The following is a 13,369-nucleotide window of genomic DNA, read 5'->3' on the forward strand; positions in this document are numbered from 1 at the left end:
TTTTCCTACTTATATATATATACATATATATATATATATATCATTAAACATGAATAAACTGCTTATGAATAAAATATGTCAGAAATAATTGATATGGCAAGTGGGTGAACGTTGTACTATGTTTGGATTAGATATTTTTATTTTTTAAAGTCTGAGAGAGATTAAATTTTCACTAAAAATTCCTTAGTGCATGTGTCCAAGGCATTGTATGGTCTTGGGGATGCACCCTTGTCCTGAAAATTGAACTAAATTGGTGATAAGGCCTTAAATTTGCAAGATTAAACAACTAGCAAAGCACTTGTGGTAGTCAGCTCCATGTTTCTGGTATGAACTTCCAAAGAAGACACAGTTTATGGGAGGAAGAGATTTCTTTCAAGCCAAAGATCCAGTGGAAATTCCATCAATTTGCAAATAAAAAAAGAAGTTGCTTCCATATAGATAAGCAGAAAGTGCCACCAAATAGCCAACAGCACAAACAAGAACAACCAAAGCTGAAAACCTGAATACCTTTTGACTGGAATGCATATCCACCCCCAGACACACCTTAGAACTAGATCCCAGGATATGCCCCAAGTGACAGCTCTTCTAGTCAGGAAGCTGGAAATCCAAGTTACAAGCTTTAATGGAAGCTAGTATGGGAATCATATATTCAAACTACCATAACACTTAAATTTGATTGAAAGGTCCACCATACAGTATTATTTTAAATATGAAAATGGTGAGATTCTAAATATTTAATGGGGGCTTAGCAAATTTGTCATTTTCTGACATCCTTTGCTGGTAATATTAAAAACTGGTCAGAGTATACTAGGGAGGCAGACAGATTGACGAGTGTGTTGTGCAATGTGTGCTTGTGTTTGTGTGCATGTGCATCTGTATATGAGCATGTATATGTATATGCAATATAATGTTCAAGGAATTTTGATGTGATATATTCCTATATATTACAGAGCTGTTAAGAAACTCCAGTCAGGATCATGGCTTATCTGGGGCTCATTGTATCCAGCTTCATACCTACTGAATAAAATAAAAGGAAAACAAAAGTGCTTTACACTGAGATGAAGCACTGAATTTCAAATGTGGCTTTCAGGCACTGTTCTGCATAATATTGATTAATTGTCTTTTATTGCAACATTCTATGTCATAAAATGCATAAAATAGGATGTGTAGAGGCCATTCAAGGAAAACAATTTTATAAAGCAGGCATACACACATTTATCCACTCCCTCAATCATGCATTCATTTTATTCCTCAACCATCTATTGAGCATAAATGAGGGCAAGAGTTTACTATTTACTACTGATAAAAAGAGACAGGATGCATGGCTTTGAAGAGATTGTGGTTTCATATGAGACAGAAACATCAGGAAACTTCATAAGGAGTGTGATTAGGTACAGTGTCTGTCTTACAAGAAGCATAAATATTTCATAAACATCATGTTCAATGATAGTATAATAATACACTTCAAGAAGTATTTCATCATATACCAGCCATTTTTAACCTTTTGGAAATATTTTTACCTTTTATATTATACTAAAAATTGTATTTCTGTTAACATTTTAATGTTTTTCTCTATATTTGACTTGGGATGATAATCAGAAAAATCATTTTTGAATCAGCAAACATTAAAATTTTAAGGTATACAATATATTAAATTGTCTTAAATGGTATGAATGTGTGCATATCTAAAATATATTATGCTACTTCTTTTGGTGAATCCACATGATGTTTGTATGGTACACTACTATATTATATTATATTAATTAATTACATCATCATGGTTTGATAAAGCCTTAACATTTTAAAATTAAAGTGCTGCTTAATATTAATTTCTATATTTTTATTGTTGGCGTTTACTCTAATTTTTCCATTACACACCAACTTTATGGGGAAAAGTGTTTATCTTTTAATATTTATAATTTATAGTACCAATAATTTTGTAATTGTTTTAATTAACTCTATGGAACAACAAAATTAAATTTGAATTATCACATCTAATTCAAATATTATTTACTATGAACATCCTGAAAAAAATCTACATCTTCCCTCCCTCCCTCTCTCTCTCCCTCTATCATCTCTCTAACTCTTGTATATTAGTTATCTTTTTCCTCATTTTCTTAGAGGGCACTACCCTATAACTCCCAGTACCATCATGGGGCTATCATCCACAATAAGATTTTGATCAGACAGACCTACAAGGTTTCTTAAAAGAAAGACAGAATTCTGTCCTAGTACTTGATGACCCACCAAAGGTTAGTGGTAAGACCCTACTGCTGAAGACACCATATGCAGCTGACACATAAAATGGAAGGACATGACTGGAAGCTAGGAGAGAGTCAGTCCCCAGACAGTCAGCGTGTCTAGTGCCAGAAGGTGCTACAGGGGAGACTGGGGGAAATGACCAATATCTGCCCAAGCAACTCATGTTCAAACCTACTTAGCAGCAAATTACCTATTGTGATGCCGACTCAAGTGCAATAGTGGCACACATCCATAGGGGGGGAACCAACTGCTCTTGATTTGGCTAACTGATCCCATAGCATGGGACCCATACCTGGAGCTGGGAAACAAGTCAGAACCATATCCAAACATAAGCCCACTCTCCAATATCAAGCTACCATCATTCATGGGCTACAAGAGGGCCTATACCTATTAAACTCTCTAGTAAAAAAGTAAGGGTTCTTGCATTTGTCCTGGTGCTAACTTACTCTTTGTTGGAGAATCTGCTTTTCTTTTTCAGATAGATGCAGATCCTAAGGAGAGAGCCACCCCATCGTACCTCAAAAGGGCCCTGACTGAAACTAAGGAAAATTGACAAAACAAGCAAGGGTGCTGTTTTCCTGATGAACTGGATACCAGCACAAGAGGGAAGGAGACCAACACAGAGAAAAATCAACTCCTACCAAATCAGAGCGTCAGAGCCTCAGACACCCCCAACACCATCACTGAAGCAGACCAAAAATGAACCCAACATGACTCAGGGAAATTTTGCAGAAGAGGGGTGGAAAGAATTTCAGAGCCACATGTTGGGTCATGATATGCAGAGACATTTATTGTACCAATAACTGTGGGCTAACTCCACAGTGCACGACCCGTATACCTCAACAAAGAGGGCCCAATAGGGAGGAGGCAGGTCACCGATCAGCCTAATAATGGTACCAAACTGCCTGTATTTTCTGAATACAAAACTAATAAAATTAAAAAAGTAAGATGATTATTTTGCAAAGACAAAATCTCTGTATGTAACTGAATCAGATTTAAGGAAATATTATCGTTGTGCTAAACATCTCTTAAATGTATTTTCCCCTCATAAAGAACATACAATCCAAACTACTATGTTTGATCTTTCTGAACCTTCCTTTCACCAAGAGTACAAGGAAGGAAATGCCAGGTACCAATGTACCACAGAACCCATGAGTAACCACACTGAAGTGTGATGCATACTGATGATGAAATCATGAAAACAGTTTTATAAGGAGCAACATAGGATCAGATTGAAGTATTGGAGATAACTTTCTCTGCTCAGTGTTCACATAAAATTGGTGCACACACAAAAAAAAAAATTGGTGCACACAAGCTTCTATATAACAGTAATGTCCTTTGTGTATATATGTGTAATGTGTAAAGTTGGGTTCTAGTTGTCTATTCTTGGAGTCTATTTTGGGGGGTTTCTGCACAGGAACCACCTCTGTTACTAGTGACTCATCAGATATGGGAGTTTTCTGAAGAAGACGTGCTCTCTCTTCATGAATAACCTTCCTACCTTGCTTAGAGCTCGGCTATAGCAGCTATCCCTGGCTTGGCTCCATAGGCACTGTCCAACAGGAGACTGGGTGGCTGGGTGGTGGCAAAGCCATTTGGCAGTGGTAGTGGCAGGGGTACCGCTTAACCTAATCTGAATCCAGTGTGTACTCAAGGCACTGTGGCAGTGCATTGTGGTATCCTAGAATCGATAGTAGCATTATGCTCCTTTAGTGTTTGGGTCGTGGCTGAAGGGACATGATTATTATTGGTTTTCCCATTTTCTCATACAATTTTTATGATCTTGATGAATGTCTCTTCATTTGGTTGACTCAAATAAATAAAAGCAGATATTTGTTGCTCGTGGTCAAGCAACTTAACCAGGATATCTATTGTTACAAGAAAAATAATGAAACAATGTAGATTATAATGCAGAAAAGTTGGTCAATTTTAGGGTACTCTTGACTAGCTCTGACATACACATTTCCAGAGATGGCAAGTGAGTTCTAGAGAAAATTTTCCTACAAGGCAGAGTACTCATGCAGCTTTGACTGTCCAAGCAGCCTGGAACTTGTGTCTCTTGAGGGCTGGTTATTTCTGTATACTTCCTCAGTCCTGACATGTTGCTTGTCTACCTGTTTGGCTTCTTCACATTTCTCTGTGTCATTTCAACCATATGCTACCCTTTAGTCTTTCATTTTTGTTTCTCCCCTTAAGTTTTCTGCCTGGAGCCTGCACATGCGAGTTTTTTTTTTTTTCCTTAAAAAGATACCAATTAATACAAGCTTTAATAAGAGGGCTTGAGAGATCCCTGTTAAGCCTAAGGACCCATGTTCAACTCTCTAGGTCTCATATAAGCAAGATGCATAATGTGCCACAAGCATGCAATGTTGCACATATGCACAAGGAGGCACACACATTTGGAGTTAAATTTTCATTGCTGGAGACCCTGGCATTCCAATTCTCTCTCTCATTAAAAATAAAACAAAAATTGTCTTCAAGAGAAAATGAGATCCAAGGAAAAGATAAGCCTAATGTGCTTTATGAATAATTGTGCTTTATGAATAGCTGCTACAGTTGTTTTATGGAGCAGTGTGAAGAAATTGGTTGGAAACAAAAAAGAATGTGAACTAAGTGTGATGTGTCAGTTGTTGAAAACTTCATATATTTGTGTGTTGTGATGGTTGGAATGTTAGTATCCCCCATGACCTCATGTGATTCTGAATAAACCTCATACTTAAACTGGAGCTAAGGGTGCACTTAGATAAGTTCAAGGAAGCTTTGAGAGGTAGAGCCTTGATGGAGTATGTGTGTCACTTGGCATTTCCTTTGGGGTATTACGGTTGATCACCGTTTGATGCATTGTGCTCACTTCCTCTACTTTCTCCCTGCTGCTGCAGAGACATGACACCAGGCTCCCTGCTCATGCTATATGTTCCCTGACATGATGAAAGTTTCTCTTGAAACTGAAAACCAGAAGTAAGTCCTTTATACATAACCGCTATAAAAAATGCATACTATGGCTTTGCAAAGCCTGACCATGTGTTTTTTGCTTTGCTTTATGTTTTATAATTTGTTTGCCAAAGGAATATGAAAAAAATTGGAACTTTGGATTAGTAAAGCTTGACAATGTTATAAGCAAAATGTAATGAATCATTCTAGTGATAGTTTGAAAGACCAAATGCAGTGAGTAGTGTGGACTCTGGATTCTTGGCTCATGATATTTAACATTGGGGGAAAGACTTTGTCAAGAATTTGACTAGAGACAGTTTTTGTGATATTCTGGCAAAGAGAATATAGATGCCAATGTTCTGGAGAATTGGAGCAGTTGAATTTAAAAGTAAGGGATTTATGCATTTGGTGAAATAACATACAGAGGATAAGTATATGGAGAAAATAAATTTTGGCACAGGAAGAAATGTGAACAAGCTTCAGGAACCAAATCCAGAAATTACAGTCACTTTTAGCTAAAACTGTAAAACGATTACCACCATGGATGGGCTAGATGCTCTGCAATGGAACAACAGGCAAGTTTTCCTGAAGGCAAGACCCAACCTATTGAAAACTTGGGCTTTAAGAATTGTGAATCCTTTTGGAGACATTTCAAAATGTTTAAAATAGATCTACCATTATATACAGCTTTATTTTGTGCATATACCCTAAAGACTATATTGTTTACTACAGAGACAGTTGCTCAATCATATCTGTAACTGCTCCATACAAACTGGCTAGGATTACCAGAGTCAGTCCAGATGTCTTCAACAAATGAATGGTTAATGAAGACATTGAAAATACACACAATGGAATTCTACTCAGTAGTAAGGAAACAGGAAAATGATGGACTGGGAATATTCCATAGTAAGCAAGGTTACACAGGCTCAGAAAGACCAATGCCATATGTTCTCTCTTGAATTCTGTTCCTAACCTAGAACACCTTCAGTTGATTGTATGCTGTAGCAAGCATCAAGAATATTTACATGGAACCAGAATGAGGGTAGGATAAATAGAGAAAATAGTGATGAATGAGAGGAGAGGCTACTTAATAAACAGTTTGAGGGATAGAAAAAACTAATGAAAGAAAAATACAGTGGGTGGAAGGGATTTTGGGGTTAGGGTGAAGTGATATTGGGGGAATTACATCAAACTAATTACAAGATGATTAGTACTATAGAAAACATTACCTTGGATAGTATTCTACAATATAACCTTCAATAAGGGAAAAGGAGTGGCCTGTACAGAAGTGACATGTAGAAGCTTAGCACTAATAATATGGGCCCTGGCTGGTAAATCCCAGAGCCAGAATTGTGACCATAGTGAGCTGTTGGTCAAATTGATCATGAGGTCCTCAAAACAATGTGGACCATTCCCAAAGCATTTGGTTACCTGCCAGAGCTAAAAGATAAAACTGTATTGGTGAAGACACAACAGGCGGTGGTCACAGGACATCAAGACCCCATGCTGGAACTGAAAGTAAAACAAGTTCCCTCTTTAATAGCTCTTATAATGCTAGAATGTGCTATGCTACCTGCTGGGAGATAATGGCCAATAATAGTATCAATAAACAGGTGAACTTGAAAGCTATGCAGTTAACTAGCAAGGGACAAAATAAGCACTTGTGCAATAGTGGACACAGTTTATGCAGGTAACCAACTGTTCTCAGATTGGACATGAGACTCACTCAGTAGGAGAGAGGTCATACCTGGTACTGAGAACCAAGTCAGAACCCCATGAAAAAGAAACTCATAGACTCCAAAGAGACATCTCCACTGCTCTTTATCTAAGGATAGTGGGTATGCACATCAAAATTTTCTCAAATATCTATGCTTATCCCCTTTAGTCTAAATTACTCTCCCTCTTAGTTGAATAATCTGTTTTAATTTTACATAAGGCATATTTATAGATTTAGCTGTCTGTCTAATCTAAGACATGCCACCTCTACCATATCTACAGGGTCCCAGGAGATATTGCAAAGAAAGCCACTCTCAATGCTAGCCTGACAATCAGCTCCAGTGAGATGGCTACAGATAGTATGGTAACTCAAAACTTATCCATAAAGAATTTAAGAGGCTAAAAATAACTTAACATTAAATGAGACTTCTAACTCACCAACTGAACCTCCGGGAATATTGTAGAAGGAGAGGGAAAATGATTGTATGAGACACAGAGTAGATAGAAATAATCTGAGGCATGTTCACCCCACACAGAGACTGACTGAATGCTTCTGGAACCCAGACTGAATACTAATAATTATTCTTAGGAGGGCCCTCAGTGGAATGTGGGTGGAGGAGTGGGGATAGTTTTATTATTGTTGCAGACATACATACCTAGCAGGATACACAGTGTGTTTTTAGCATACTTTCCCTCTTCCTTATCCCCATTCTACTGGGGGTTCTCCTCAGTGGTGTTGCAAGTATTCCCCATGTGGATTGTGGATTATGTGTTGTGGGATTAACAGTCAATGAGTTTAGGTATGATGTCCAAACCTGTGGCTTTTACAATCTTTACACCACCTTTTCTGCAAATTCCCTGAGATGTATTGGTTGTGTTTTAAGTCTACTTCAGTGATGAGCTCTTAGGACCCTCTGTATCTCTGCTTTGGTAGGTATGTGTATCCTCAGAGCCTGTCTCCTTCACTCTGGCACTGATTGTCAGGTTTACCATGGATGATATATCTTAGAGAATTTCTTCTTTGGTTTAGTCTGGTTGGGATTCTGTGAGCTTCTTGTATCTTAATGGAACTCTTTTGAGAGGGAAAGGTTTCTTCAATAATTTTGTTGAATAAATTCTCCACACCTCTAGTCTGAATTTCTTCCCCTTCTAGTATATTCATGATCCAAATTTTAGGACATCTTAGGGTATCCCACAGTTTGCTCATGTTCCGTTCCAAAAATCTGTGCATGCTAACCAGAAAATATGAAAGTCTAATGAGCTGCCTGAAGACTTTTAAAAAATTAAATTCAATTATAAAAATACCTAAAGGGAGAATGCTGAAGGTGCCACTGCTTCTCAAGGTCTGCCTTCATCCCCACCTGGCACAATAGCTTGGCATCACTGCCTTTGTGGTGCTAGTTTTGGAGGCACGAAGATGAAGGAAGTGGAGTTTATGGTAAGTGCCAGGTTTGCAGCCAACCACTGAAGCTTGACAGCGCGAAGCAGAGTTAAAGGTCTAGCAAGAGGTTCCAATGAGACCATTTTGTGACATTGTGAGTTTGAACCTTAGGATTTTTGGAGATGTTATTACTATGGGTTCACCACCAATGAAAGCTATCATTAGCTTGAGGTGCATCATGCTTATGGGAGAAGCTGCAAACAACACAGGTGGAAGGGCAGAATTATCGAAGCCCTTTGGAGTGCAGAGAATTTCATTATGAGTCCTGGATGCCAGATATGGAAATATAGTATTTAATGTTTGCCCAGTTGGATTTCAATCTAACATTTGTCCAAGCTTCCTTGCTATGTCCCCATTCCTCTTTCTAATGAGAATTCTTATTCTGTGTCACTTTGTGTTTTAAGTATGTAACTTACATTTTTATTTTTTACAAAATTCATATTTAAGAGACTATCTTGAGTCTCAGATGTAAAATATTATTTGTTTGAGAGAGAAAGAGGTAGAGAGAGAGAGAAAGGAAGAGATAGAGAGAGAATGGGTTCCCAGGGCCTCTAGGTACTGCAAATGAACTTCAGATGCAGCACCACCTTGTGCATCTTGCTTGTGTGGGTACTAGGGAATGGAACCTAGGTATTTAGGTTTTGCAAACAAATGTCTTAAGAGCTGAGCAATCTCTCCAGCCTGAGACATTGGACTTTTGAACAGTGTTGAGACTGGAAAAAATTGTGGAGACTTTTAAAGTTGAACTGAATGCTCTTTGCATCATGAGGCAGCCATAAATCTATGGGAACAAGGAGCAGAATCTGATGATTTGAATGTGTGCAGGATAGAAATAAATCCTTCCCTTTTATAAGTTGCTTCTGGTTGGGTATCTTGCCTCATTAATGAGAAATTAGCTACTATGGATTCCTCCTGCAGACTTTTCACCTTGGGAGACAAGAACATTTCTCTCCTGAGAAAAAAGTATTCCTTATTAGATGGGAATTTAGCTGAAATAGCTCACTTTCTTCCTTCTATGAGGCCTCAGTGTACAGGAGAAATGTGGCTCATTACATGGTAGGCAATACTTGGAGTAGCTACATTTGTGACCACTCTGCTGGATGCTGGGGTCATATCCTAGCTCTAAAAATGTCATCCATGAGCAAATTGCTTCCCTTTCTGTACTTGACCTTCCAGTATGTTCTAACTAGAACAGTTACCTGTGGGGTTACTGGGAGGATAAAACCCAGAGAATATGTCACCTGTAGGTGCTGTCCCATAGCCATTTTTTTAAGTATCTCATTTTTTTTTTTATTTCACAGGAACACAGCAATGAGCTGTCAAGAGAGGGAACAACAATCTGTCTGTGTTCTTTACTAGATAGTCTTTCTGTACTATAGTCTTATGATCTTTTTAGCAGTTAAGAATGTCAGAGACACAGGTCAGTTCCATTCTTCTGACAAATAAGCAGAGACCTGAAATTTCAGTTCCTGGTTTCACCAGTAGGTGGTTATGAAAGACAAGTCTCTCTACAGTGAACCTCAGATCTGCTAATATGTTACTAGCTACCTAACATGTGTGTTGTTTATTTGTTTATCTTCATTACCATATATTGTGGTGATGAATATCAAACTCGAGACTTTGGGCAGGCTTGGCTAACATTTTCACATTTACCTACATCCCAAACATTTATTTGTTTTATGTCCCATCTTATTCCTCTTATTGCATTATGCTTTTATTCTTTTCACCCTCTTCTTAATCTGCAAATCAACACCTACTGTCCACTCAACCAAGGATGTGACCATGGCACATGGAAATACTGGTCACTGGTCCCTGTGAGTCAGTTTATAAATAGATTCTGAGTGGGCTTTGGTGAAGTGCCCACTGGCTTTGTTCACTGCTGAATCTAATTATGTGGTGGTTTACTGGTGTTTATTGAATGCACTTAGTTAACCTTCTTTTAGCTTTATTAGGTAGTAAATTTGCTCATTTGGCACAACCTTTGCTTTCTTGGCCTGACATTCTGGATTAATAAGCACTTTTCTATCGCCAGTGGACTCTCTCATTCTACTAATAAATGATCCTTATTCTTTAATTGAAGAGTTTCATCTTTATTTAAAAACTAATTTAGGAAAAATGGCTTCCTTGCCTCTTTAAATTTGGAAACTAAGTAGGAAATAGTATTTCTTTCATCTAATAAGTGTTACTGAGTGCATAGCTTATTTTCAGCCCCATGCTACTGAGAGCTATGCAGAAAACAGGTAATGGTCTGTCTTCTAGAAAAAATCTTATGCTCACAACCTAAGCTGTTTCATGTGTACTGTTCCCTGCCTCTGAAGTGTTTGTTATTCTCTGCAGAACTCCTAGCATTAACTCATTGGATGGATCACTTGTCTTTCACATAGTGAAGGTTCCATTACACATCCTACCATTAGGAGTTTCTACTCTCTGCTTCAGGGAAAGCCAAATTAATTTTCTCTCATGAGCTGTACCCCACATTATTTATATGTAATACTGAATGTAGAGAATCAATCATGTCTTTGAGTTCTTATACCTATCTCATTCATTACATGAAAATTCTCATGTGTAAAAATATATATCTTTATAGATTTTATAAAACTTTATAAACTTTAGCATTGTCTCAGAGAAGAGTCCTACTTGTGTAAGTCACAGTTCCATAGTCACAACTCATAAGTCCCAGGAGGAAACTCCCACTAGCACTGTCAGAGGAAGACCATAAGCACAGGCACAGGTCTCATGACTGTCCTGGGCAGCACTTAGCCACCCTGGGTTTCAATCATCATCCTCAGAAGATGGGTTCAGCCAGGAACTAGCAGAAACCAGGGCCTTCTCTCTGCAGTAAATATGAGCTGTTGCAGGTTAATTTATCTTCATGTGAATTTCATAATCAATGACACAAAGAAATCATACTTGTTAAGGAGACTTTGCAGTAAATGAACCTTGCTAGTCTATCTCATTAGGCTGGGAAAATATGTAGATATTTATGTACGATAAGCCAAACCTAAGGAAACATTTACCTGGGGAAATTTCTCAGATGTGGAAAATATGCCTTAGATAAATTTAGAGGGAAGAAATTGGAACACTTGAGTCAAATAGCCAATGGCATTTATTATGAGATGACTCAGATGATCCATAGAGATTAACCTCAAATAAAACTGATCATGCAGTAATGAGAGGCAAAAATTTTCAGACCTGCTACAGCAGACAGCTCTCTCTACACATATAGTGATCATATTAGCTAATATTCCCAGAACATTCCAGATCAGCATTGCCAGGTGTGTTGACTTCAAAATGACTGGATATAACCCTTCATTAGACTGAAGATGAGATAAAGAAAATATCCATGGTGAGGTTGCACACCCTGTTCATCTTTCTTCCATAAGGTTTAATGCACAAGAAAAAATAAACAACTTATGAAAGTTGTTCTATTATAAAAGTACAGATGATGGGAAGTTGCATAAGGTAAGCCATGGTATAGAAGGGAATATCAAGTCCCTTCTAGATGGACTGGGAACAAAAGTATGCTGTAGGAGTCTCAGTGACACTGAAAACTTCACAAATCTTATGCCCTTTGGGAAAGTCAGAAACTCAAAATTAGAGCCCCACTTCTGGATGAAGCTGAACTTGAATTCTGAAAGGCAACCACTTCATTATTTCTTTCTTTGATTCATAAAAGTTCCTAAATGAAGAACTAAATGTTTATCTTCATTACTCAGACTGGTTTCCATAAAACAACTATTTGGGGAATTAGTTGTGTGTGTGCGTGTGTGTGTGTGTGTGTGTGTGTGTGTGTGTGTGTGTGGTATACGGTGGATACTTGTCTATGTGCCCATGTAGTGCTCTGTGTGCTCACTTCTTGCAAGGCATGCTAGACCATGGTGATCAGAAGGAAACATTGAGTGTCTACCTACCCACTACTCTTCTGCCCATTCTTATTTGAACTGGGGTCTCTTACTGGTCTTGATGCTGTCTATTATTTTCCCACACCCAAGTGATTGTCTGGTCTTTGCTTGACACAATACTGTAGTTTCCAACACACATGGCAAAATCCACTTGTTTATGTGGGCCCTGGTGATTTAACTTTATGAGTCTCCCAGGTTTCCTCTAAGTCACTATGCTTGCACAGAAAGGGCTCTTAACTTTTGCTTCTGTACAGTGGTAGTTTGCACCTGTGGTGGAAGCTTCTCAAGGACAATCCAAGCATTCACTAGGAAATTAAGCAACTTTGTTCTGCCTATTGTCCTGTAGGCATGTACCTAACTGCAGTTCACTTTCTATAGTTATTACAGGAAGCAAGGGACATGGACAGCCACTGTTGTAAGGTCATAATTAAACAAATAATGTGGCTGAGAATATAAAGAAAACCAGTGAGTCTTCATTAGGGGACAAATATATTTTAGCATATACTACTTAATTCCAGGAGAGAATAAATCAAGCATACAACTTTAACCACTGACTAGTTGAAAGTCAGGTTAGTGATGTCTGAAGTATCTTAATTGTTTTATGTTGTACAATGACTCTCATATTCCCAGGCCATTGGACATGAAAATTTAAAATTCAGATACAAGAATTGGCATTTACAAAGGTTTCCAAAGAAACCTGTCAGCTACACAGATCCCAGGTCTACTCCATAGCTGCTAACATATCATATTAAGCATAAACTATAAAATAACTTGGGCCTGGGAAGATGGCTCAGTGGTGAATGGCACTTGCTACAAAAATTAATGCCCCATATTCAATTCCCTAGTACACCTGTAGAGCCAGTTGTAAAATGGTACATATATATATATATATACAATCCCAACAAATTTAAGAAAATGTGAATTTGAAACAAACTTACATGATAGGTAGTCCACTTTTGTTTGCCATCTCCTAGTTCCTTTGCAGTGGTATCAAATAAGGTGAAACGCCTCACAGTTAACCTTCAAGCTCTTGATACTCTGACCTCCACGTGAATAATGAGGCATGCCCCTCCCATACACAAAAAATAAATCAAAATTACACAAAAATAATCTGGAT

The sequence above is a fragment of the Jaculus jaculus genome, chromosome 3 (assembly GCF_020740685.1).
Source record: "Jaculus jaculus isolate mJacJac1 chromosome 3, mJacJac1.mat.Y.cur, whole genome shotgun sequence".
NCBI classification, from domain to species: Eukaryota; Metazoa; Chordata; class Mammalia; order Rodentia; family Dipodidae; genus Jaculus; species Jaculus jaculus.